This window comes from Gossypium hirsutum, chromosome A08 (genome assembly GCF_007990345.1).
Source record: "Gossypium hirsutum isolate 1008001.06 chromosome A08, Gossypium_hirsutum_v2.1, whole genome shotgun sequence".
Classification (NCBI taxonomy): Eukaryota; Viridiplantae; Streptophyta; class Magnoliopsida; order Malvales; family Malvaceae; genus Gossypium; species Gossypium hirsutum.
In genome coordinates this window covers 76,899,970-76,927,906 of record NC_053431.1, presented here as the reverse complement: position 1 = coordinate 76,927,906, position 27,937 = coordinate 76,899,970, and positions in this window count along the sequence as shown.

The window sequence follows — 27,937 nt, the reverse complement described above, 5'->3', positions numbered from 1 at the left end:
CTATGTTGATCTAATCTGATCAAACATTACTGGTTTTACTCTTAATTCGGCCAAGAGTCCTCCATCATCAATAATACTGAGCTGTGCAAACATCGCTCTCAGTTCTATTGCAGCTTTTCTACTCAGTGCATCAGCTACAACATTAGCTTTACCTAGGTGATAATCTATGACACAGTCTTAATCTTTCAAAAGCTCTATCTATAGTCTTTGCCTCAGGTTCAGTTCCTTTTGAGAAAGCGGGTATTTCAGACTTTTATAATCAGTATAAATATAGCACTTTTCACCGTATAGGTAATGTCTCCAAATTTTCAAGGCAAATATCACAGCTGCTAATTCTAGATCATGTGTCAGATAATTGCGTTCATGCGGTTTCATTTGTCGTAAAGCATAAGAAATTACTTTTCCGTTTTGCATTAGTATACACCCGAGACCATTTAAAGAAGCATCACTGTACACAACGAAATCTTTTCCCGACTCTAGCAAAGTCAATACTAGTGCCTCTGTCAACATTTGCTTCAACATTTCAAAACTTTTCAGACACTGCTCACCCAAACAAGCAGAACATTCTTTTGTAGTAACTTTGTCATCGATAAAGCTACTTTTGAAAATCCATTCACAAACCTTCGATAATATCCGGCCAACCCAAGGAAACTACGTACCTCTGACACATTTCTGGGAACTTTCCACTAAAGTATGGCTTCAATCTTCTTTGGATCTACTCTTATCCCATCTTCTGATACTACATGACCAAGGAATACAACCTTTGTTAACCAAAACTCACACTTACTCAATTTCCCATATAATTATTTCTTTCGCAATATTTGCAAAACAATTCGAAGATGCTCCTCATGTTCAGTTTCAGACTTCAAATATACTAAAATATCATCAATAAAAACTACTACAAACTGTTCCAAAATACTGTTGGAAAATCCGATTCATAAGATCCATAAAAGTAGCTGGAGCATTTGTTAATCCAAATGGCATCACCAAGAATTCATAGTGCCCATACCGTGTACGGAATGTTGACTTCGGAACATCACTCTTATTTACCTTCAACTGATAATATCCCGACCACAAATCAATTTTTGAAAATACAGAAGCTCCTTTTAGTTGATCAAATAGATCATCAATGCGAGGTAACGAGTATTTATTCTTGATAGTCACCTTATTCAACTATCGATAATCAATACACAACCGCATCGAACCATCTTTCTTTTTAACGAATAACACTGGAGCTCCCCATGGTTACGGACTAGGTCGTATAAAACCTCGATCTAACAAGTCTTACAATTGTATTTTCAATTCCTTCAACTCATTAGGTGACATTCGATATGGAGGTATTGAAACTGGATCTGTACCCAAGTATACTTCAATCACAAATTCAACTTCCCGATCAGGAGGTAATCTAGGAAATTCTTCATGAAACATATCAAGAAATTCACATATAGTTCAAATTTTACTGCATTGACTCTCAACTGAATCAGAATTAATAACATATGCTAAAAAAGCAGTACATCCCTGATTAAAAAGCTTACTAGCTTTAATTACTGAAATAACACGAATAGTCCCACTGGTCTGAATACCCTTTACTTCAATTCGATCACCATTTTCATTCTGAACAATGAATTTCTTTTTATTACAGTCCAAAATTACTCCATGTTCTGACAGCCAATCCATACCCAGTATAATATTAAATTTGTCAAATGGCATAATCAACAGATCAACAAAAAAGATTTTATTCTGAATCATTAATGGACATCTTCGACATATCTGATTCACTAACATAATTTTCCCTAATGGACTAGACACTTCTATCGTTACTTTAGACAATTCAAGTTTTAAGTTTCCCGTCTCAACCAGTTTTGTATTGACATAAGAATGTGATGATCCTGGATCTATTAAAACATAAACGGGTTCTGAATGTAATAAGAATATACATGTTACCACATCATGAGCATCTCCCTCATCTCGTGTTTTTACAACATATGCTCGGGCTGGAGCTCTTACTTCAGATTGTTGTGTAGCATTTTCACTAGTTCTTCTAGTACCTTCTCTAGTAACTGGACCACTTCGACCTGAACCTCGACCTCTAGATGTAGATTCTGATCTTTGAGAAATCGTTGGTGCTGCTTTATTAAGCTTCGGCCAGTCCTTTACAAAATGATCAGTGGATCCACATCAGAAACAACCCTCAGTTAACTTTCTACATTCTACCCTATGTCTGTTTCCATAATATTCACATTCTGGAATTTCAGTGTTCTGAGCTGGGCTTCTAATACTGCCAGTAGATATAGTAGTTTGTCTCTTTTGACTTCTATCTCCTCTTTCTAATCTTGAACTGAATCTTCCACTACCAAGAGATTCCTTTGATCGTTTGAATTGCAGATTTGAACTACCAGTTCCAGGACATTTTCCAACTGAACGGGCAGTTTCAGAATTTTTACTCTTCCCCAGTACTTGCTTAATCATTTTAGCTCTTTCTACTAAATTTGCAAACTCTGTAATCCGTAAAGGCATCAATTGCAGTTGGAATTCATCTAGCAGTCCTCTTAGAAATTGCTTACATCTGTCAGCTTCAGTCGGTACAAATTCGGTTGCATATCTACTCATTCTCAAAAATTCCCGTTCATAATCCACTATGGACATATCTCTCTGTTTCAGCACCAAAAACTCCTGTTTCTGGTCTTCTATATATGTCTCTCCCAAATACTTCTTCTGAAATTCCCGTTGAAAGAATTCCCAATTTACTTGTTCTTCCGGTGTATTATGAATCACTGATTCCCACATATGTAAGCCTCTTCTTGAAACAGAGAAACAACACATACTAAATTTTCCTGTGGTATGCATTCTAATTGCTTTAAAATTCTCTTGGTAGTCTCTAACCAATTTTCAGCTATTTTTGAATCAGTTCTCTTTGATCCTAGAAATTCTGTAGCTCCATACTTTCGCAGTTCCTTAATAAGGGCACGGCGGGTAGCAGGGGTACAAGTAGTAACAGGCATACTTCCTACCACTTTTTGAAGAGCTTCAGCAATCATTCTAAATATTTCAGTATTATCCCTTCCAGTATTCGGTGGTTGGTTACATACCGAGTTTACACTTGGGGTTGCAAATTCAGATTCATTTACATCACGTGATTCATCTCTACTGTATATTTCTTGATCGGGACCCTCAATACTTTTGTTAGACATTTTTTACTCACTATAAAACAGAATTAATTTATCAATATATATATAAATCAGCATCCAATCCTGACTCAATTTAACGTAAAAATGGCATGTACCTCTTGACTCCTTTCAATACTTGACTTAATCCTAGAATCGGCTAAACTTGGTTAGCTTTGATACCACTAAATGTAAAACCCCTAACCCATATCTGTCACTGAAATAGAGTTACGAGGCATTACCGGACTTATACACTAACATTTATACAAAATCGAGTCATAAATTAGCATTCCAGATCAATACATTTCAAATTTCACCATAAAGTCCCTAATATGGGTCTACGGGGCCAAATACATGCTTTAGAAGTGGTTCGGGACTAAACTGGCAACTTTGAAAATTTTTCCTTGAAGATATGGACACACGCCCGTGTGGCCTGGGACATGGCCGTGTCGCCAGCCCATGGGCAGATCTGACTTGCAAACTTTTTGGCATCAAAGGGGCACACGGCTTGGGCACACGCCCATGTGGCTAGGTCGTGTGGTATACTGATTTTTCACCATTTTTAAGCCATTTTCACATGTTTTTGACACACGACCATGCTTAAAACATGTGTCCTTCCCACGGCCAAAACACACGGTCGTGTCTTTTGCTCGTGTACTATCCTGACTTCAAATTTAAGGATGCGGGGGACACACGGCCTAACAACACACCTATGTGCAAGCTTTGTGTCTCACACGATCTGGTCACACGCTCGTATGTCAAACCGTGTGGGCTCTAAATGAACTTTAAAATTCAAATTTACCAAGCCTGCAAACTTTAAACAACAAGCAATCTAATATTCAAACTTTCAACCAATCCAAAATATGATAAACACACTTAATACTCATTAACCATCATACCATAGACTAACTCTTATATTTAATAACCCTTAAACAAACTACTTCAAAATTTGCACTTAAATACCATTCAATTCAATTCAAAAAGGACTATATTATAACACACTCATTAAATTAATTAACAATCTATTAACATTCTTCACCAACATCACTTATAAACAAAATAACTTCAAAAATAACCTAGGTACATGCCATTTCTCAAGATAAGATACACCACCAAGTATTTGAGTTCGGGAGTTGGCTTGGATGCTGAAACGATATCTACTATGTACCTAACCTGTGCATGGAAACAAACTGTACGCTGAGTATACACTCAATGGAATTTCTATAAACTAATGCTTAAAATAATAATAAGCCATGTATGTATATTGTAACTCAAAACTTTTACTTTCATAGTCTTAGTAGCTTAATCTCTTGCCTTCATCTTATAGCTCTTAAATATAATTAAGCAATTCTTTATATATATATTTCATGTCGTTCAATACCTTTCAACAATCGTATAATAGTCACAGTCACATAGTTAATAGCAATCAGCCTTCAGTACTTTCATTTACCCCTATTAACATAACTCAGACCTGGACGGATACACGGATCCAACCCACATACCGGGATATTATACAGTGTTTCATCGATCGAAGCCGGAATACACCGTAAAGGTAACAGTAACAGTCAGGTACAAAGTGCCTCTTCAGAATAAATCTGGAATAGTAACAGGAGCCGACACATATAGTGTCTCATCGACACACAGTCGGAATATCCCTGAACACTTCCAATCCTATGGCATGCCAACTATATCAGACTTAGCCCGACACTGTTAATAGGGTATTTAAATCATTTCATTTTAATACAAAAACAGTAACGATTTACTATCACAGTATTTATCATACATACTAATCAATTAAAAGAAATAACAATTACATTTATTAAATTATTAAGCATAGTTTATAGAAATACAAACTGAAATTCTCGAGTTTACTCGATATCCTCGTTCACTTTCTCCTTTCCCTTTTTCAATGACATTTCCGGTGCTACGTTGCCTACATAAAATTTAACATTTACAATTATCAATGTATGTTATTTAATAACACACTCTTTTATTTTTTTCCATCTAACTTTTGCATAAATTCCAATTTAGTCCTTCCACCATAACCATTCTTTCTTTTTAAATAAATCTCATATTTTTCATTTAATACCTACTTTAAACAAGTTTCAACTCTTATTATTCAATATAAAATATCAATTCTACAATTTAAACAATTTAGTCCCTACTATAACAAAACTTATATCTCTCTTTACAATTTAATCCTTCTTCCACTTCTAACTTGAATTTTCTATCATTTTATCTCATAATTTACTCAATAATTCAACTTAATCAACATCTAAAAATTTACTATCTTCCTAAATTTCAACATAATTCAAGGAGGGCTTCGCTCCAAGATTCCAAAAACACCCAAATTACAAGAAAATGGATTAAATTGACTTAGCAATCAAGCTTGAAATCTTAAAACCCTAATTTTCCCTTTTCTTTTTCTTTCTCTTTTTCCTTCTTTCTTTCCCTACTCATTCGTGCCTTTCTTTTTCTTTTTCTTTGTTTTTATTTCTTTTATTCATTCTTTATTAAATTAATATATTATAATTATATAATTTAATATAATTTACTTTTTATAATTATTTCCTTATATAATAAGTAAATTCATATATATACATACATTTGTACCAATTAAAATATTACATATGTATTTTTACTTACCACCCACTTGTCTCTTAAGGTTTATTTGTTAACTTAGTCCCTTAGCTTTTCTATAGTTTATAATTAAACTTTCACACGTTATTCAATCTAGTCCTTTCACTAAATTACCCTTAATTAAACTAAATTTGTTTAATTAAAATCTAATTAACCTCTCACTTAACTTCGTAAATATTTCTAATAAATATTTACGAATCTCATTTTTAGAATCGAAGACCCGAAAATTCACTTTTTCGATGACCTTAAAATTTGGGTTGTTACAATAGTACAGACTCAGCTCAGGAGGATCTAAAGAAGGTTGCAATCTCACGTCGCATATACCCAAAGAACTCGCAGGAAGTACAACATGCTCCATAGGGCACCAAACACGTGTCTAACAGGTACAGAGTTCTTCCAGAGCACTGGTCCTAGGAGCAGAACAGACCGCATGCTCCGCAAAAACGTGCCCAACAAGCCTGAAGTTTACAGAGAATGTCAATATTAGAGGCAATAAAGTCTAGACAAAATAGTAGGACCCAATCATGAGCTGTAATAGTATCAGTAATATCATGTATAAATACCCTGATACTCATGTCAATAAGCGGCAAGCAAAATATTACTCAACAAAAATCTTCATCAAAGTTAATGTAAAAGAAAACCCAAATTATTAGTTTTAATATCCATTTGTATTATAAAGATAGTTGAAACTTCTCTTTTTCCAAACTTTAATGTTTGTGTCTATAACACCCCAAATTTATTAGTTTTGAATTGCTAAATTATATTAAGTAAATTGATTTAGTTCAACAGTTAAGTGATTTGGATGTGTGCTTGAGGTCATGTGTTCAATTCCCTTTCCTTGAATTTTGGATATTTTTATTTCTTCACCTACTTGTCTTGTTAAGGTTATTTTTAATTTTTCAAAAGTTTTTAGTAGGAATGAGTCTATTAGTTCGATGTTAAACATTCTCCTTTCCCTCGCGACCTAAGTTCAAATCCTATAGTGCCAAAGCATAATTTATTTTTGTTTCCCTCTTGTTGTGCCGTCCAACTCCCCCACTCTTTCCATTCTCTTTACTTTTCATCTTATTTCCATTTTTTACTATCGAGTTTTATTTTTCTCTACTGCCAAATTTGTTTTCACCTTTCACCTCTATTTTCTTTCTTTTCTTTTCTTGATTTCGATCCATGCCATAATCCAACATAAGCATTCCATTATTCTTTCTCTTTTTTCCATTCCAAACTCCGTTTTGCCATTATTCTTCCATGTTTTGGTGTCAGTTGGTTGTGGTTGAAGTGTTGTATTAAGGTGTTACATTTCGGGTAAGAACGTTGGTATTATTGTTTGTAATGCATTATTCATTTTTTGTTGATTTGGTCTTACGGAGGGTAAGTGATCTTTAAAATTGGTTGTTAGTGCTTAGTTTAATGGTTTTGTTGTACTGATAGGACAAGATTGTGACACATACAACATTCTTCCAGTGAATTAGATGCTATAGGACTACTAATTTTTTGGGTAAGGGAGCAAACGCCCAAGTTTAGGGGTTGTTTTGTTAAGTAATCTAGTGTTGAATGCTTTAATTCGAATTTGATGTGTGTTTTTTAATAGGTTCTATAACACCCCAACCTGTTACCGTCATCGGATTAGGGTTACGAGGCATTACCAGATAGACAGAATATTTTGGACCAATTCAGAATCACAGATATCATATATCAATAATACAGAATGTAACACCCCGTACCCGAGACCGTTGCCGGAGTCGGACACGAGGGGTTCACAGACTAAATTCGCTTACTATCGCAGTCCATTTTAAAATTTTCCAGGCAGTTGGCTAACTGCGATACTGTCACCTTAAAAATCATATCTTGAGTTTCACAACTCGAAAATCAGTTTCGTAATTTTTCCCTGAAACTAGACTCATATGCCCATCTACATATTTTTTTCTAGAATTTTTGGTCAGGCCAATTAGTACATTTTATTAGTCAAAGTCTCCCATGTTACAGGGATCGACTACACTGACCTTTGCGCATTACGACTTGGATATCTCCCTGCACAGAGCTTCAATACTGATTCCGTTTGTTTCTATAGAAACTAGACTCAGAGAGGAATCTATACATATATGGCATGACTCCTAATTATCTCTGGTTAATTTATAATGAATTTCCAAAGTCAGAACAGGGAATCCAGAAACCGTTCTGGCCCTATCTCACGAGAACCTAAATATCTCTTAACATACTGTCCATATGATCGTTTCGTTACTTTCCTATGAAAATAGATTCATCAAGGTTCGTTTACATAATTTATTCATTATTTAATTCCACTCCTACTATTTTTAGTGATTTTCCAAATCTACATCACTGCTGCTGCCAGCATCTGCCTTTAAGGTAGACTTTACCTATTTCATAGTTTCCATGATTCAACTAGCCCTTTTAGCATAAATAGCACAAATTATGATAGTGATTAACCATTCCATACCAAATAATTATAACATTATGCTCAAACATATATAAGCCATTTTCGCATGGCTATATACATTAACCAAAATATTCTTCCGCCACTAGTCTATTTTATACATGCCATAAGATAATCCAAAATATAGCAGTACCAAACAGTGGATAGTTATAGTGTGACTAGTTGCTGACGATCCTCGAGCCTGTAGCTTTGCAATGAGATCTATAAAACAGAGGAAACAGAGTAAATGAAGTAAGCATTACAATGCTTAGTAAGTTTTAAGCAGTGTCAACAGATAACAATCAAATTATAACATAGTTGTTCGTATTTTTATTTCACTCTTCCTTCGGGCATACCATCCCTTTACCGAATATGCACATCTCATCATATACAATAGGCAGATAAACTTTCACATAAAAGTGAGCTCATGTGACATAGATATATCGTATGATTTCACATAACCTCTCACTCTGATCCGATGTCACATAATCATAGGAATAGTCTCATAGATTGCTCTCGTATGCGTCACATAACTACCTTATGATTTAGTGCAAATCAAGCTCACATATAAACTTGGAGTACATACCTGTTTAACCTTTCGCATTGAATATATTTATAAGCAATTCTTATTACGAAGTCTTACCCGGACATAATCTCCACACGAAGTTATCGGGTCTTACCCGGACAAAATCCCCACACGTAGTCATCGGGTCTTTAGAGCTCGGATATAGTACGAGCACGAAGCTTACGGACATTAATCAGTGATAATATTCTCACATAAAGCCTGCGGGGTTTTAACCCGGATATAGTACTGACACAAATGCCCTTCGGGACTTATCACATTCATCACATCGGCTATTAGGCCCTATCACATATATATACACTTTCACATTCATCACATCGGCCATTAGGCCCTATCACATATATATACACTTTCACATTCATCACATCGGCCATTAGGCCTTATCACATATATACACTTTCACATTCATCACATCGGCCATTAGGCCTTATCACATATATACACTTTCACATTCATCACATCGGCCATTAGGCCATACTATCATTTCATATCCGAATACTCATAAACTTACAATATCACGATTTAGAATTCAAGTATGGGTTTAATCAATAGCTTGTGAGCAACTAAAACAAGTTTATCAAGGTTCACAACATAATCTCAAATTCAGCACAAGCTGTTTTTCCTGAGCAATAGTCACTAAATTATTTATGACTGGAGCTACAAAACTCCAAATCACTTTCCGTTAATTTTTCCTGAATATAGACTCGTATATCTTCCATCCATAAAATTTCCAGAATTTTAGGTTTGGCCAATCAATACCAGATTTTTCTTAAAGTTTCCCCTGTTTCACTATTTGACTAATCTGACCACTCTTCACTACGAATCAAATTTCTCATTTTACAGAATTCAAAATGTGTTTTATTTGATTTCATTTGAAACTAGACTCATTAAGGAGTCTAAGCATATAAATTTTATCTTATAACCATTTTTGTACAATTTATAATGATTTTCTAAAAACAGAACAGGGGATTTCGGAGTCATTCTAACACCGTCTCACACAACTTTAAATATCTCATTATCGGAAATTCCTTTGCTTACACGGTTTCTTTTATAAGAAAATAGACTCATTAAGATTTAATTTCATGTCTCATTCAGCCTCTAATTCAAGTCCATAAATTTATGGTGATTTTCTAAAGTCACGTTACTGCTGCTGTCCGAAGCAGACTATTTCAAATTACCCTTAAATTCCCAAGCTCAAACACTTAAGAACTTACCATTTGAGCTTAGAACATATCATGGCCACATCATATCTTACTAAATCAACTCATCATGTCCTATTATAATTGAATTTACTCAACGTTTAACACTTAAAACTTACCTCGGAAGTTGCCGAACGATTACGACGGCTCTTCGATCACTTTTTTCCTTTCCCTTATCCAACTTTGATCCTCTAGGCTCTTGAGCTAAATCAAACAAATTTACTTCTCAATCAAACACATATATATGGCAACCATATACATTTCAAAAACCAATTCGTTCGTATCATTTGTCCATATATTAGCTTTTAGCATATTTGGTGATTAGAGTGACCTATTTAACTTTCAAGCATTCATTTCTAATTTTAATTAAACAATGCCGAATGCCATTAGCTACTAATGCCACACACACACATGTGCATAAAATTCATCCATACATAACCTCTAGCTCATTCGGTCATTCATCTCTCAAACCTATCAAAGTTTCATGTCGAACTTCCCTGGCCGAATACACATATAAGCACATAATGCACATTTAGAATTTTTTTATTATTTACTTCATGATACATTCGGCCTTGGCAACAATTTCATTAGAAATCCCTATTAGCCACTTCATCAATCAATTATATCATCTACTTAATATTTCATAACTTATCATGCTAGCTGAATATTATTTATTCAAGTTCATCATCTTCATATTCGGCATTAGCATCAAATATAATAGCCCATTTCTTCCCACTTTGAATCTATGCATCCATTTAATCATAGTTTGTTCAAGCACTCATACAACAAGATTCATCCAATTTAACAAGAAACAAAAACTTTATTCCTCCATAGCTACAATGGCCGAAAGATCTAGACATCTCAATACCGAAATTTCTAACATGGGTTGCCTAAAGAATTTGGTAGGGAGTTCAAATTTATCTAGCATTTCAAGTAACTTAACACATCCATATAGCTAACATGCTAATAGTCTCAAGGCTTCAACTAAAACTTTTGAAGCCTCTTAGTCGAATACTAACTCTCTAATAATCCCAAATCCATCCATGAGATAGTTAGAATTTAGACTAATCATCCAAGGGATGTATGAACTTTCAAAGCAACACTAAACATACCTTAATCTAGTGAGCCTTCATAGCCGATTTTTCTCCAAGCTCATTCCCTTCCTTTCTTTCTTCTATTCGGCCAAAGATGTTCAAGGATGAACACTTTTTTTTTCTTTGTTTCCTTTCTTCCATTCACGGCAAAGGGGGGGCATGGATGAGACCATTTTTTTTTCATCACTCCACCTTTTTGCATTACTTTAATCCTAACCCCTTTTTTTTATTCTTTCTAACATAACTCACTAACACAACATGTTTGCAACATGTTTCCACCCATAGCATGGCCGGCCACTATGCTTTAATTTTGGGTAATTTGACATGCAAACCCATCATTTCACAACATGCATTATTAGGCCACTTTACATTTGCCTAGCACATTTCCAAATTTTCTCACATAAGTCCTATTTGATAAAATTCACTTACTATTAACAAAATTCAAACATGAAATTTTCACACATGCATATGTACATATAATGAGCATCAACTATGACGGTTAATTATCTTTATGACTCGGTTTAGTGGTCCCGAAACCACTTTCCGACTAGGGTCACTTTAGGGGTGTCACAACTCTTCCCCCCTTTAGGGATTTTCGTCCTCGAAAATTTCTACCGATGCATAGTTTAGGATAACGTCCTCTTATTGAATTATATCCATATAAACATTAGCTCATCGATAGCAATTGTAATTCATTACTGATTTCGCATCGATCCATAAAATCATTTTCTTATCTTAAAACAAATACATAAACATTTCTACAAGTATGCACATATATCTCATTTTCTTGATTTCATAAGCAATAATCACTTAACTTAATTCACAAATGCATTTCAAACACATATTGAGCACATATTAACATGTATAATTCACATCATCAACCCACATATTTGTAACCCACATTTTCATTCATGAATAAGCTGTAACCTAACCGAAAGTACACATATACTCAAACATCCCAATAAATATCCTTTATAACTTTATCACATCTCAATATTCAACTAAACTCATTTCCAAAAGAAAAGTCAACTTCCACGTACCTGAACATTTAGTTCATTTAGCACATTCAATCATAGTTAACGTTACCCGTATACAGTGGAATAGGCATAAAGCCTAATATAATGCACTAGCATGAGAATTATTCTAGCGCATAACTCGTATATCCAAAATTATCAACATTCATCAAAAATTCTTTCAAACTTTCGAATGTCGAAACTTAATCAAAATAATTTCTTGAACAAGATTAACAAAATAGTGTCCATTCAGCAATAGCACATATAGCTCTTACAATGCCATATCCTAGATATGGTCTTACATATTCTCACATATCGAGCCGATGCCATGTCCCAGACATAGTCTTACACACTATCTCAAATCAATGCCTTCGTCCCAAACGAGGTCTTACATGAACTCCACTTCACACACTTAGTGCCCACTGACCGATCTCGCACTCATAGTGCTCGGTTAAAGGAATTCGCACACACACAGTGCCTCTAATCATTCACATACATAGTGCTCTTATTAATTCGTTAATACACATTGATATGACTTAACCAAGTCTATAAACATCATGTATGTACACTTTTAAACATATCATCTCATTTAAATTTGAATTCGTATAGTAATGAGCACTTAAAACTTTGCTCAAATTACCGGCACGAAGCCTACTAGGCACGAAGGCCCGAATACACGTCACCAGCATGATTACTCTTCGGGACCTAGCCCGGATATAACACCAGCACGAATGCTCTTTGGGGTTTAGCACGGATATATCACTAGCACGAATGCTCTTCGGAACTTAGCCCGGATACATCACTAGCACGAATGCTCCTCGGGACTTAGCCCGGATATATCACTAGCATGAATGCTCTTCGGAACTTAGCCCGGATACATCACTAGCATGAATGCTCTTCGGGACTTAGCCCGGATACATCGCTAGCATGAATGCTCTTCAGGACTTAGCCCGGATTTAGTAACTCGCACCAATGCCTTCGGATCTTAGTCCGGATATGGTCACTTAGCACAAAGCCTTCGGGACTTAGCCCGGACATCATTCGAATAACCATGCACATTTAACAATAAATCATGACACATTCGTATTTCATTTTCATTAGCAAAACTCAAACACAAGACACTTATCATTCTTGCAATTTCGGCTCAATAGCCACACACAAAGAGCATGATTTTGATTTGCTTAAAGCATGATCTAATCAAATCATAATTTAAGCTCTATTACTCAAGAACTTACCCCTTTCCGCTGTCCGAAATCGACTTGGTAAGGTCGCACCCTTAATATAAATAATTGATAAAAAATATATATATAGTGGGTTCGCACACATAGTGCTTAATAATCAACCACGCACACTTAGTGCCATGTACTTTAAACTCGCACACTTAGTGCCATGCATTTCAAGCCCGCACACTTAGTGCCAATCTCACAACCGTGAACACTTATTGCCCGCACACTTAGTGCCAATCTCACAACCATGAACACTTATTGCCCGCACACTTAGTGCCAATCTCACAACCGTGAACACTTATTGCCCGCACACTTAGTGCTGAAAACCAACCACTCTATACGCTTCACTGCCTTTTTACATTCGACAATTTCGTCTCTACATACATATACACATATAGCAATACACATTAGTATATCATTTACATTACTTGAATACAAACACAACATGCTTATCGACCATTCAACTTCCAGTTCCATAGCCACATACAAAAATCACATTTATAGTCATAACACTCCTTCAAATTTGCATCACTTATACCCTTATAATTCAATCCAAATCGAAATTCAAATACGAGTACATGGGTACTAGACATGCCCATATAAGCCAACCGTGCCAAAAATAGGTCCTATATTGACTTTTTCACATGGCCAATAGGCACGCCCGTGTACTACAGCCGTGTGATACTTAGCTAGCTACTGACTTTAGCCCACGGCCATATGACACGCCCGTGTGTCAAGACTGTGTGATTTTTAGGTGAATGCTGCTTTACTTACACGGCCACAAGGTATGCCCGTGTACTATGACCGTGTGGCACCAAGCAGGCTTGGTTCAAGCCAATTTGCCACCCCTTTTTGGGTCTAATCCTACAAGCAATAATATACAACATTCATACCAAAATTTCCAACCAATTCCATGCTTAAGAATGACCAAACACATTATAACTTAGCACATTACAAACATACACCAAAACTATACACAACTCATCATGGTTAGCCAACTCCCATGGCATAATATATACACATCAAAACTTATATACATAGACCTTCTAGCCTATACATGCCATACTTTAAAATATTTACACTTTCAAAAGTACCAAAATGTGATCGATAGTGTGGTGACGATACTCGACTATCCCCGAGCCTTCAGTAGATACGATAACTGTAAAACAGACAGTAAACACATAGAGTAAGCTACAAAGAGCTTAGTAAGCCAAATACAATTGGTATAATTACTAAAGCATATATGTACCATTCAACCATATAGATTCATAACCATTTCATAAAATAGTTCATAAACTTAACCATGCTCCTTTGTTTGCATATATGTCATGCTTCATTTCCATACATATTTCACAGAGACAGAGTTTTTCATATTCAGAAATTTAGTACGATACAAACGTACCTGCGTAAATTATACATTTTATATACTCAATCTCAGATTTCATATGCCATCATCAGACGGGTTAGAAACGATTACAGATGCTCATAAACAAGTACAAGGCCGACGTCTCAGACGTGGTCTTACATGTAATTCAATATCGATGCCTCTGTCTAGATAGGGTCTTACACAAAATCAGATACGATGCTGATGTCCCAGACATCGTCTTAAATGTAAATCTCAATCGAGGCCTGTGTCCAAGACACGGTCTTACACGACGTCTCAGATAAATGTCAATTTTTCTTAGGAACATACAGAGTTTTTCAGATATTAACATATTATCATACTTTACTCCAAAGATATACATCAGGCACTCAAGGCCATCCCATACAGATTATAGTTTATATGTGTAGAATTTATTTCAATTAACACGTAATTGTAATTTGACTTACCTCGTACGGATTTCAGATAAAACGAGTCGACTATTCAACTATTTTGGACTTCCCCTGATCTAAGTCCGATTTTCTTTGTTCTTGATCTAATACAATACAAATTTAACCATTCAATCATTCATTTCATTCAATTTAATTCATATACATATATTTAGGGCATTTTACATTTTAGCCCTTATATTTTCACACTTTGACAATTTAGTCCATTTTTCACAAAATCACTAATATGCAAAATTCACCAAGACTATAGCTTGGCTAAATATACATAGCTTCCATACAAGTCCAAATAACATAATTAATTCACAATTTAGTCTTTCAAAACCCCATTTTCACAAATTAGTCCAAATAACTTTATTATATCAAAACTCAAAGACAAAACTTATGAACCATTTACCAAGCCTTCATATTTCATTCAAAAACATCACAAAACTCATGATATCAATAATGAGATTTCATGAAATCTTTAACAGAAACAGAAATTCAAACATGGGTTTTGAAGAACACGAAGCAATGATCACAAAAACGTAGAAATTATCAAAAATCGAACAAATTTCACACCTCAATTTATGCTTGCAAGTGCCGAAACCCTAAAGCTCTTTTTCTTTTATTTTTCCTTTTATTTTCGGCAAAACATCCCCCATTATGAACACATTTCATGTTTTATTTTTATTATAATATACATTAATATGCATTTTCCAATTTTTCCCTTTAGTTAACAAATAAAAATTCCATCCACTAGTGTCCATACTTGTCCATAATTAGAACAATGGTCCAATTGACATGCAACGACCTTTATTTTAAAAGCCAAGCCAAATAGGTGCTTTAGCATCTAGCACTCAACTTTTACACTTTACGCGATTTAATCCTTTTTTCACAATTAAGCACAGAAACAGACAAATTTAATCACAGAAATTTCGCAGATATAAATTCACATTTCACAGACACAAAAAATAATATTAAAATATTTTGCAGACTCAGATTTGTCGTCTCAAAACCACTATTCTGACTAGGTTCAAAATCGGACTGTTATAATTTCCCCTTAGGGATTTTCGTCCCCGAAAATCTTACCGTTAAACAGATTCTAATATTGTCGTCTCATTGAATCTTCAGGCTCCTATGTAGCCTCTTCTACTTTGTGTCTATGCCACAACACTTTGACTAACGGAATTCTCTTATTACGTAATTCTTTGATTGCATGAGACAGAATACGAATCGGCTTTTCTTCATAAGTCATATCAAAATGGATTTCAATATCAGATGGAGAAATTACATGCAAATGATCAGATCTGTATCGTCGAAGCATCGATACGTGAAATTCATTATGTATCTTTTCTAACTCAGATGGTAGCCTCAATCTATAAGCAACCGAACCAACTCGCTTGGTGATTTCATACGGTCCAATAAACCTCGGACTCAACTTTCCTTTTTTACCAAATCAGAATAGTTTCTTCCACGGAGATACTTTTAGAAACACTTTATCACTGACCTCAAATTCAATATCTTTTCGTTTCAAATCTGCATATGATTTCTGACGATCAGAGGCAGCTTTCAGACTATCTCGGATTACTTTCACTTTCTGTTATGTTTCTTTTATCATATCAACACCTTAAATCTAATTCTCACTGAGCTCAGACCAATATAACGGAGTTCTAAACTTTCTACCATATAAGGTTTTGTGCGGTGCCATTTTAATGCTCGATTGAAAACTGTTATTATAAGCGAATTCAATCAAAGGTAGATATTATTCCCATGTACCTTCAAACTCGAGAATGCAACATCTCAACATATCCTCAAGTATCTGAATAATCCGTTTAGATTGACCATCCGTTTGCGGATGAAAAGCAGTGCTAAAATGCAATTTCATACCCAGAGCATCTTGCAATTTCTTCCAGAATTGCAATATAAATCTTGGGTCTCTATCAGACACTATCGACAATGGCACACTATGTAATCTCACAATATCAGAAATATACAACTCAGCTAGCTTATCAAGCGAATAATCAAACCGAATTGGAATAAAATAAGCTGATTTCATCAAATGATCAACTACAACCCAAATTGCGTCTTTCTTTTTCAAAAACAGAGGAAAACCCGAAACAAAATCCATGGTCACTCGATCCTATTTCCACTCCGAAATCATAATCGGTTATAATAACCCAGATGGCACTTGATGTTCAGCTTTAACTGGCTGTCAGGTTAAACATCTCGAAACAAAGTCAGAAATATCTCTTTTCATTCCCGACCACCAATATAATTGTTTCAAATCATTATACATTTTCGTACTTCCCGCATGTACAAAAAATCTACTACTGTGAGCTTCACTCAAAATCATCCGAATCAACTCCAGATTTCTCGAAACACAAAGTCTATTTCTGAATCTCAGACAGTCATCATCATCTATTCGGAATTCAGAATCAGAATTACACTGAGTTCGTTTAACTATAATTTCATTATCTCTCTTTTGAGCCTCACAGATCTGTTGTAAAAACAAAGGCCTCGCTTTTAATTCAGCTAAAATTGAACCATTATCTGACAGAACTAAATGAGCATTCATTGCACTCAAAGCAAATAACGATTTTTGACTCAAAGCATCAGCAACCACATTTTCTTTTCCTGGGTGATAATCAATCACAAGTTCGTAGTCTTTTAACAATTCTAACCATCTTCTCTGTCGTAAGTTCAAATCTCTTTACGTCATTAAATACTTCAGACTTTTATGATCAGAAAACACGTGACATTTCTCACCAAACAGATAGTGACGCCAGATCTTCAAAGCAAACACAATAGCAGCTAACTCAAGCTCGTGCGTCAGATAGTTCTTCTCTTGTGGCTTCAACTGTTTCGAAGTATAAGCAATAACTTTTCCTTCTTGCATTAAAACACAACCGAGTCCATTCAACAAAGCATCGCTGTAAACAACAAATTCTTTACCCGATTCAGGTTGTACCAACGCCGGAGCTTCATTTAATAGAGCTTTTAACCGATCAAAACTTTTCTGACATTGCTCAGACCATTCAAATTTCATGTTTTTCTGAAGTAATTTTGTCAACGGTGTTGCTATCACAGAGAAATCTTTTACAAATCGTCAATAGTAGCAAGTCCCATAAAACTATGGACTTCAGATACATTCCTCAGAGGCTTCCAATCCAGAATAGCTGAAATCTTGCTCGGATCAACTCGGATACCGGAAGCTGATATAATATGACCGAGAAAACCAACTTCTCGCAACCAGAATTCACATTTACTAAACTTTGGATACAATTGTTTATCTCACAGAGTCTGTAGCACTATTCTTAAATACTTGGCATGTTCAGTTTCATCTCGTGAATAAACCAATATATCATCAATGAATACAACCACAAATTGATCTAAATACGGTCTGAAAATTCTATTCATCAAAGCCATAAAAATAGCAGGTGCTTTCATTAATCCAAAAGGCATAACTAAAAAAATTCATAATGCCCGTACCTCATTCTAAAAGTATTTTTCGAAATATCAGAATCCTTTACTCGTAACTGGAAGTAACCCGATCTCAGATCTCTATTAGAAAACACAGTAGCACTTTTCAACTGATCGAATAAATCATCAATTCTAGGCAGAGGGTATTTGTTCTTTACAGTCACTTTATTAAGCTTACGGTAATCAATACACATTCTCATTGTGCCGTGTTTCTTTTTCACAAACAGAACAGGAGCACCCTATGGTGAAAAGCTTGGTCTAGCAAATCCTCGATCAGTCAATTCTTGTAATTGAGATTTTAACACCCTTAACTCGGCCGGGGCCATTCTATACGGAGCTATCGAAATCGGAGTAGTACTAGGTACTAATTCAATGCCAAACTTGACTTCTCGAATTGGAGGAAAACCAGGTAACTCTTCAGGAAACACATCAGAGAATTCACAGACAACAGGCATTGATTCAACTTTCTTATCATTGATTTTTGAATCTAACACATAAGCTAAGTAGGCTTCACAACCTTTCTTTACATATTTTCGTGCTTTCATTGCAGATATCACAATTGGTAGTCCATTCAAATCACTAAACTCAATTCGAATTATCTCACCATTCTTACACCTTAAATCAATGACTTTTCGTTTGCAATTCACAATAGCATCATACAAAGTCAACCAGTCCATTCCCAGAATTATATCAAATTCATCAAAAGGCAAAAGCATCAGATCAGCAGGAAAACAAATATCTCGAATCAATAACAAGCAATTCTTGTTGACTTTATCAACCAAAACTCTTTTGCCTAAGGGGTTCGATACTCTAATTACGAATTCAGTAGACTCTACAAGCAAAGTCTTACTGTGCACTAAATTCATACAAATATAAGAATGCGTTGATCCAGGATCTATCAATGCAATCACAGAAGTATCATAGAGAGTAAAAGTACCAGCAATCACGTCTGGTGATGAAGCTTCCTAATGAGTTCGGATAGCATAGGCTCTGGTAGGTGTTCTGGCCTCAGATCTAACAGCAGTATCCCCAGTAGCTCTTTGACTATCACTTGTATTTCTCAAATTTCTGGAAGGTCTACCTTTATCTGAAGTGTTACTTGGTCTCAGATTCTGTACATTCTCTTGCTCAGCAGGTTCAAAACAATCTCTTACAAAATGATCCAGAGATCCACATCAAAAATAGGCTCGGTCATTCAATCTACAATTTCTCGGATGTCTTTCACCACAGTGTTTACATTCTGGTTTCTCAGATCGGACATTTCCAACACTTGCAACAGAAGTAACAGGAGCTCTGAAATTCGAGTGCAATCTAGCTCGATCTCAGTTTGAATATCTTACATCAGTCTTTGACCAGTTTTGATCATCTCAAAATTTCTTTGACTCAAATTGAAATGTTCTACCCGAAGATTTATTTCTAACATCTCTAGCTTCAAAATCAGCCTTTCTTTTTTCTTTACTTAATTCTTCAGCTTTACAAGCTCGCTCAACGAGTATTACCATTTCTTTAATCTCCAAAATTCCAACTAACAGACGGATATCTTCGTTTAGTACATCTTCAAACCTTTTGCACATTATTGCTTCATTTGATACACATTCCCGAGCATACTGGCTCAATCTCACAAATTCACGTTCGTATTCAGTAACAGACATACAGCCCTGTTTAAACTCGAGAAACTCTTTACGTTTCTGATCAATGAATCTCTGACTGATATATTTCTTCTGAAATTCAGATTGGAAGAAATCCCAAGTAACTTGTTCACTTGGAACCACAGATATTAAAGTTTTCCACCAATGATACACTGTATCTCTCAGAAGCGAAACAGCACATTTAACATATTCCTCAGAATTTAAAGACATTTCATCAAACACTCGTATTGTATTCTCTAACCAGAATTCGGCTCTTTCAGCATAATCATTCGTTGTAGCTCGAAACTCTTCAGCCCCATACTTTCTAATCTTATCAACCGGTGGTCTACTCAACTGTACCAGATTCACTGTGGCATATCAGGAGTTTGAGAAGGATTAACCGGGGGTGGAGGTTGTTGTACAGCTGGATTGGGTCTAATGTATTGTGTGAACCATTCATTCATCATCTGATAGAAGGCTTCCTTAGCCTCACATCACGGCTACTCATAGCCGGTCATGAATCATCTTGCACCATCCCTTACACGGGGGCAGGCGCATTGCTTTCAACATCGTCAGGTACGGCTCTATCGGGATCCATTGCTATATAAAAACACATTTCAATGTCAGGATTCATCACACTATCACAGTTTCAGATATATGGCATGTATAGCTAGACTCACATACACTACGGTAGTCCTAGAACCGACTAAACCATAGCTCTGATACCAATAAAATGTAACACCCCTAACCTGTTACCATCATCGTATTAGGGTTACGAGGCATTACCAGACAGACAGAATATTTTGGACCAATTCAGAATCACAGATATCATATATCAATAATACAGAAGCATTCAACACCAATTCATTCATCAAAGTAGTCTACGAGACATAAAACATACATTTAAGGAAAAGTCGAAACTAAACCGAACCTATTCAGAATTTTCAGAACTTAACCAATTCTTCCAAACTGTTAAAGTCACACGCCTGTGTGAGTAGGCCGTATGGCACACATGGGTACTAGACATGCCCATATAAGCCAACCGTGCCAAAAATAGGTCCTATATTGACTTTTTCACACGGCCAATAGGCACGCCCGTGTACTACAGCCGTGTGATACTTAGCTAGCTACTGACTTTAGCCCACGGCCATATGACACGCCCGTGTGTCAAGACTGTGTGATTTTTAGGTGAATGCTGCTTTACTTACACGGCCACAAGGTATGCCCGTGTACTATGACCGTGTGGCACCAAGCAGGCTTGGTTCAAGCCAATTTGCCACCCCTTTTTGGGTCTAATCCTACAAGCAATAATATACAACATTCATACCAAAATTTCCAACCAATTCCATGCTTAAGAATGACCAAACACATTATAACTTAGCACATTACAAACATACACCAAAACTATACACAACTCATCATGGTTAGCCAACTCCCATGGCATAATATATACACATCAAAACTTATATACATAGACCTTCTAGCCTATACATGCCATACTTTAAAATATTTACACTTTCAAAAGTACCAAAATGTGATCGATAGTGTGGTGACAATCCTTGACTATCCTCGAGCCTTTAATAGCTACGATAACTGTAAAATAGACAGTAAGCACATAAAGTAAGCTATAAAGAGCTTAGTAGCCAAATACAATTGGTATAATTACTAAAGTATATATGTACCATTCAACCATATAGATTCATAACCATTTCATAGAATAGTTCATAAACTTAACCATGCTCCTTTGTTTGCATATATGTCATGTTTCATTTCCATACATATTTCACAGAGACAGAGTTTTTCATATTCAGAAATTTAGTACGATACAAACGTACCTGCGTAAATTATACATTTTATGTACTCAATCTCAGATTTCATACGCCATCATCAGATGGGTCAGAAATGATTACAGATGCTCATAAACAAGTACAATGCCGAAGTCTCAGACGTGGTTTTACATGTAATTCAATATTGATGCCTCTGTCCCAGACAGGGTCTTACACGAAATCAAATATGATGCCGATGTCCTAGACATGGTCTTATATGTAAATCTCAATCGAGGCCTGTGTCCAAGACACGGTCTTACACGACGTCTCAGACAGATGTCAATTTTGCTTAGGAACATACAGAGTTTTTCAGATATTAACATATTATCATACTTTACTCCAAAGATATACATCAGGCACTCAAGGTCATCCCATACAGATTATAGTTATATGTGCAGAATTTATTTCAATTAACGCATAATTGTAATTTGACTTACCTCGTACGGATTTCGGATAAAACGAGTCGACTATTCAACTATTTTGGACTTCCCCCGATCTAAGTCCGATTTTCTTTGTTCTTGATCTAATACAATACAAATTCAACCATTCAATCATTCATTTCATTCAATTTAATCCATATACATATATTTAGGGCATTTTACATTTTAGCCCGTATATTTTCACACTTTGCCAATTTAGTCCATTTTTCACAAAATCACCAATATGCAAAATTCACCAAGACTATAGCCTGGTTAAATATACATAGCTTCCATACAAGTCCAAATAACATAATTAATTCATAATTTAGTCTTTCAAAACCCCATTTTCACAAATGTCCAAATGACTTTATTACATCAAAACTTAAAGACAAAACTTATGAACCATCTATCAAGCCTTCATAATTCATTCAAAAACATCACAAAACTCATGATATCAACAATGGCATTTCATGAAATCTTTAACAGAAACAGAAATTCTGATATTAGTTTTGAAGAACACGAACCAACGATCACAGAAACGTTGATATTATCAAAAACCGAACAAATTTCATACCTCAATTTATGCTTGCAAGTGCCGAAACCCTAAAGCTCTTTTTCTTTTATTTTTCCTTTGATTTTAGGCAAAACATCCCCCATTATGAACACATTTCATGTTTTATTTTTATTATAATATACATTAATATGCATTTTCCAATTTTGCCCTTTAATTAACAAATAAAAATTCCATCCACTAGTGTCCATACTTGTCCATGCATTAGAACAATGGTCTAATTGACATGCAACGACTTTTATTTTAAAAGCCAAGCCAAATAGATGCTTTAGCATCTAGCACTCAACTTTTACACTTTACGTGATTTAATCATTTTTCATAATTAAACACAGAAACAGACAAATTTAATCACAAAAATTTTACAGATATAAATTCACATTTCACAGACACAGAAAATAATGTTAAAATATTTTGCATATTTAGATTTGTGGTCCCGAAACCACTATTACAACTAGGGTCAAAATCAGACTGTTACAGGTTCAATTTGGATATCATGTGTAGGTTTTGAATTCACTGTAGTATAAACAATATCTTAGACCTAACCCTACACGATTTGTATGTGTGGCATTAACTAGAAATTCCAAAAAGAAAGTGAAAAAATTGATATTGTTGACCTTACACGGTTGTGTATTGGCAATGTGAGCCACATGAGCGTGTGGTTGGCCTTGTGCCAAACCATACTGGCCATACAGTTTAGACAGGTAAGGCGTGAAGACCTATTTCGAGTGGTTTGTTGGGCCTCACTTAGGCCAAATTTGGAAATTTTGGAATCTAGTTTGTCAGTATCCTATGAGTAAGTTTGACCATGTTAAGTCGTAACTCAGTGTTTTCGTATATTGATATGAGTATGATTCCAATTAGTAAGACTCAGTAAAAGCTAAAATATTATGCATATGTTCTCTTAATTACTATGTAAGAGCACATGTGGCATGAACACTATGTATGTCTTTGTATATGCATTAGGGTGGGGTATGATTATGTGATGGAGAAAGTTTGATTTTGGCAGTTTATTTGCACTATAATTCTAGCAATTTTCCAGCAATATATATTCTGGTAGCACAGCTGCATAATATTTAAGTGGTATACGACCACATTATGGGATGACTAGTTCTTATAGCCCTATTTGATGTGATTGGTTGAACGGAATTGGTGTATAGCAGATGAGGGTAGGAATTTTTGTAGGACATTACTATGCTAAGTATGTTATAATTTCTAACCTGTTTGTTCTAGTATATGCATCTATGCGTGATTTTGTTATGTGATTTTGCTTGTGTGTCAAGGTACACACTAAGCTTTATAGTTCACCCTGTTTGCTTAATCTTTTCAAGTAACCTCCAGACTTAAGATTTGGCAGCATTTGTGAGCTCGAACTGGTTATTTTAACTAAAACCGATTCAATGATTTTTATTTTAAAATGTATGGGCTTTTGGACTGTTGACCTGTTTTGGACTTTATTAGTGGTTTTGGGATTTGCAGTATTTAACTAGTTTTTTTTTTAATTTCGGCATGATATATGAAAATTAAAAATTAAATATTCGATTTCTAAAATTAAACAAGTCTAAGAATTTTTTCGCTGCAAAGTTTTAATCAGGTGTACGCGTTTTTACAAAGTAAATAAATTAAGTTGATAGCATGATGTTTATAGTAAATTGAATATTATAAGTAAACGTTTCAAAATTCACATACGCTTCCAACTAAAAAGGATAAAACAAGTTATGGTAAAATATTTGATTTCAAAATAGGTTAAGTTTTGAAATTAAGAGATCAAAACTTTGAAATATTAATGTAACCTTTATGATCTAGCTATAACGTAGAGTTCAAATATAGGGTGTTACAATATTTAAACAAGTAATTTTTTTTTTTTTTGCTTGAATTTACAAAGACGAGAAATGATCAAAAATATCATTTAAGTGAGACAATATCTCGTGACCCTCAATGTATCAACCATAATGGTAGGCCCAAATTTGTATGTGCTAAATGTCATAGAAAAGATAGCAAGAAAGATTATGATAAGGGGGGACCAAACCACAGTAGAAATATAACAAAGATGATGACAATATTTCCTGTGAGAAAGAAACTCATGTTTGTTTTGTTTTGTTTTATAATGAATAATAAAATTCAAACAAAAAAATTAGCTTAGCGCAGTTGATAGATAGAAGATATGCCCCCCTCTCTCTCCTCTTTCTCTCATTATCCATATTCTAAATAAAGCCAAATCCTATCTTCTCTATCCCTAATATAGTGTCAACAATGGCGGTGGCCATGCTTTGCAGAAAGCCCACTATACATTTTCTTTTTTTCCCTTTGCGGTTCACATCTAACGTACCTCCTTTTATCCTTTTAAGCTCAACACTAATTTTCATGTCTGAATTTTGTTTATACCTGTAAAAAAATTCTAAAGGTATCTAACACATTACTTATGAGCGGGTGATTTTTGACGAGATTAGATTTAAATTTATTTTGAAGACTTTATCATAACATAAATAATTTAATTGAGAGGATAAACAAAAATTTAAGCGTTAAATTTTGTGTTTAGTGTTGAACCATCTCTAGAATAAAGAATTATATTAAGAAGGTATAAAACGTCAATCATTTTCAAGAAAATAAAAGTAGTTTTTAACTTTACACATATATGTATATTACGTCAACATCAATGATTTTAGCATCAAATAAATTGTATCCTAATTAAATGGATAGGCTTAAGTGATTCTACTATATCATTCTTATTTCCCTTCTATGTTAACCACTAGTGTTTTACGTGGTTTAGAGCCTTTACAACATGTCTTTTCTTTCTTTTTCTCAAAATTTTGGCTTTTATTACAAAATATATCTAATTTATATAATTTTACTCATAAGTGGTATCTAAACTATACTCTGTTACTTAAAGTAGTGCCTAAATTATACACATTTTTCTCAAGTTTGTGCTTAAAACTTTTTTTTGTCACAAGTGAAACCTAAATTATAATTTATTACCCAACTTACACTATCCATTAAAAAAAATTAACCAATTATTTTGTGGCACATGAAAATTTTCAATTAAAAAATCCCAAAAGGTTAAATATTATTTTCTTAAGTTTTTTTTTAAATTATAAACATATTCGTATATTTTGTTCTTTAAATACATAATTTATAATACAAGGTAAAAAAAAGTCTTCACTAATGAGATGAATTCCGATATCCAAAGAAACTCTAAAAGAAAGCCCTACCAAAAAACCTATTTTATTTTAATTTACTTTTTTTTCAATGGAAAAATATTTGGTACATCATTAATGGAGTTTTTAGACTCCACAACCACAAGTAAGGTCAAAGGGTTAGACAAATGTTATATAAGAAATATGTGACAATTTTTTAAGGTTGCTTGTAGAATAAAAAATATATATTGCCAGTGTACCAAATAATAACCCAAAAGTATAACTATTTTTCATATAAATTAAAAGTATAACTATTAATAATACTATGCTAATTTACTAAAAAGCCCTTAAACTACTACACTTTATTTAAACAAGCCGTTAAACTATTTGTGTAGTTAATTAAGCTCCTAACCTATGATTTTTATTCATAAAAACCCTTGACATTAATATTAAAGTAAAAAATTTTGAATTTCAAGCTCTTTTCTAATTTCTTGTTGATGCAATAGAAATTATATATACTTTAACATCAACATGAAATTTAAAAGAGTAGGGAGTTTTAAAAAAAATTAATTTACTGATATTCGAAAAAATGCTCTCAATTGCGCTAATCTCCGACAACAATGGGGAGGGTGATTCTCATTCTGACGGTGATCGTAACACCAAAAAAGTAAGGTTTAAAGAGAATGTTGTTGATAAGATACTTCTATAGCTGTGGATCTCGAACCACAACTGACTATGTCGTGGAAAGATAAATTAGTACAGAGACACGATGTCGTTTCTGATTCAGATTGTGCTGGGATTTCTGCGGGAAATGATAATTATTTCGAGTAACTCGAATGAGACGTTAATACGTCCATCATCGATAGGATTCCTGGTATTGAATTCTCAGATCGTGTCAAGGATATATATCTTTTTCAAAGAAATGGAATTGGCGGTCATCGTCAAACTCTTAGGGCGTAACATTGGCTACAACGCTCTCCATAATCGCATTCTTTTCCTTTGAAAACATACAAATTCTGTTCGGTTAATGGATATTTCTAATGGTTATTTTTTGGTGAAATTTTTGGATCTTGATGGTTATAATAGGGTACTGATACAGGGTCCATGGATAGTTTATGGTCAGTATCTGACCGTACAACCGTGGACTAAGCATTTCAAGCCCTTGCAACCTTACCAAAATGTGGTGCTAGCATGGATTCATTTGTCAAATCTCCCTGGATGCCTCTATAATCAGAAGATCATTGAAGCCTTCGAGGGCCTCATTAGAAAGGTTGTCAAACTAGATGTTCAGACAGATAATTAGACCAGAGGTCGATTTGCCAAATTAGTCGTCTATATTAATTTGGATAGGCCTCTGATTTCACAAGTTCTTGTTGACGGAGTTACTCAACGAGTCAAATATGTAGCCCTTCCGACCGTGTATTTTATGTGTGGAAAATACGGACATGTAAAAGAAATGTGTACCTAGGTGGTGTTGAACCAAAGTACTACGAATTTGGCCAACACGGTGAACAAATATAGTGTTGATCTGATGGTAGTGACGAGATCTCTTCCGGTAAGTAGTTTGGATGGGGAAAAACCTACTTCAGGTAGCATAGGAAAGGGGTCGACTTTTGGGCCATGAATGTTGGTGGAAAGGAATTCTTCATGGTGAGGGAAGCGTGAATCCAAGACAGAGATTCTAGCGAAATTAGATAAATTTTCTCCTGGTCCAAGTTCACGT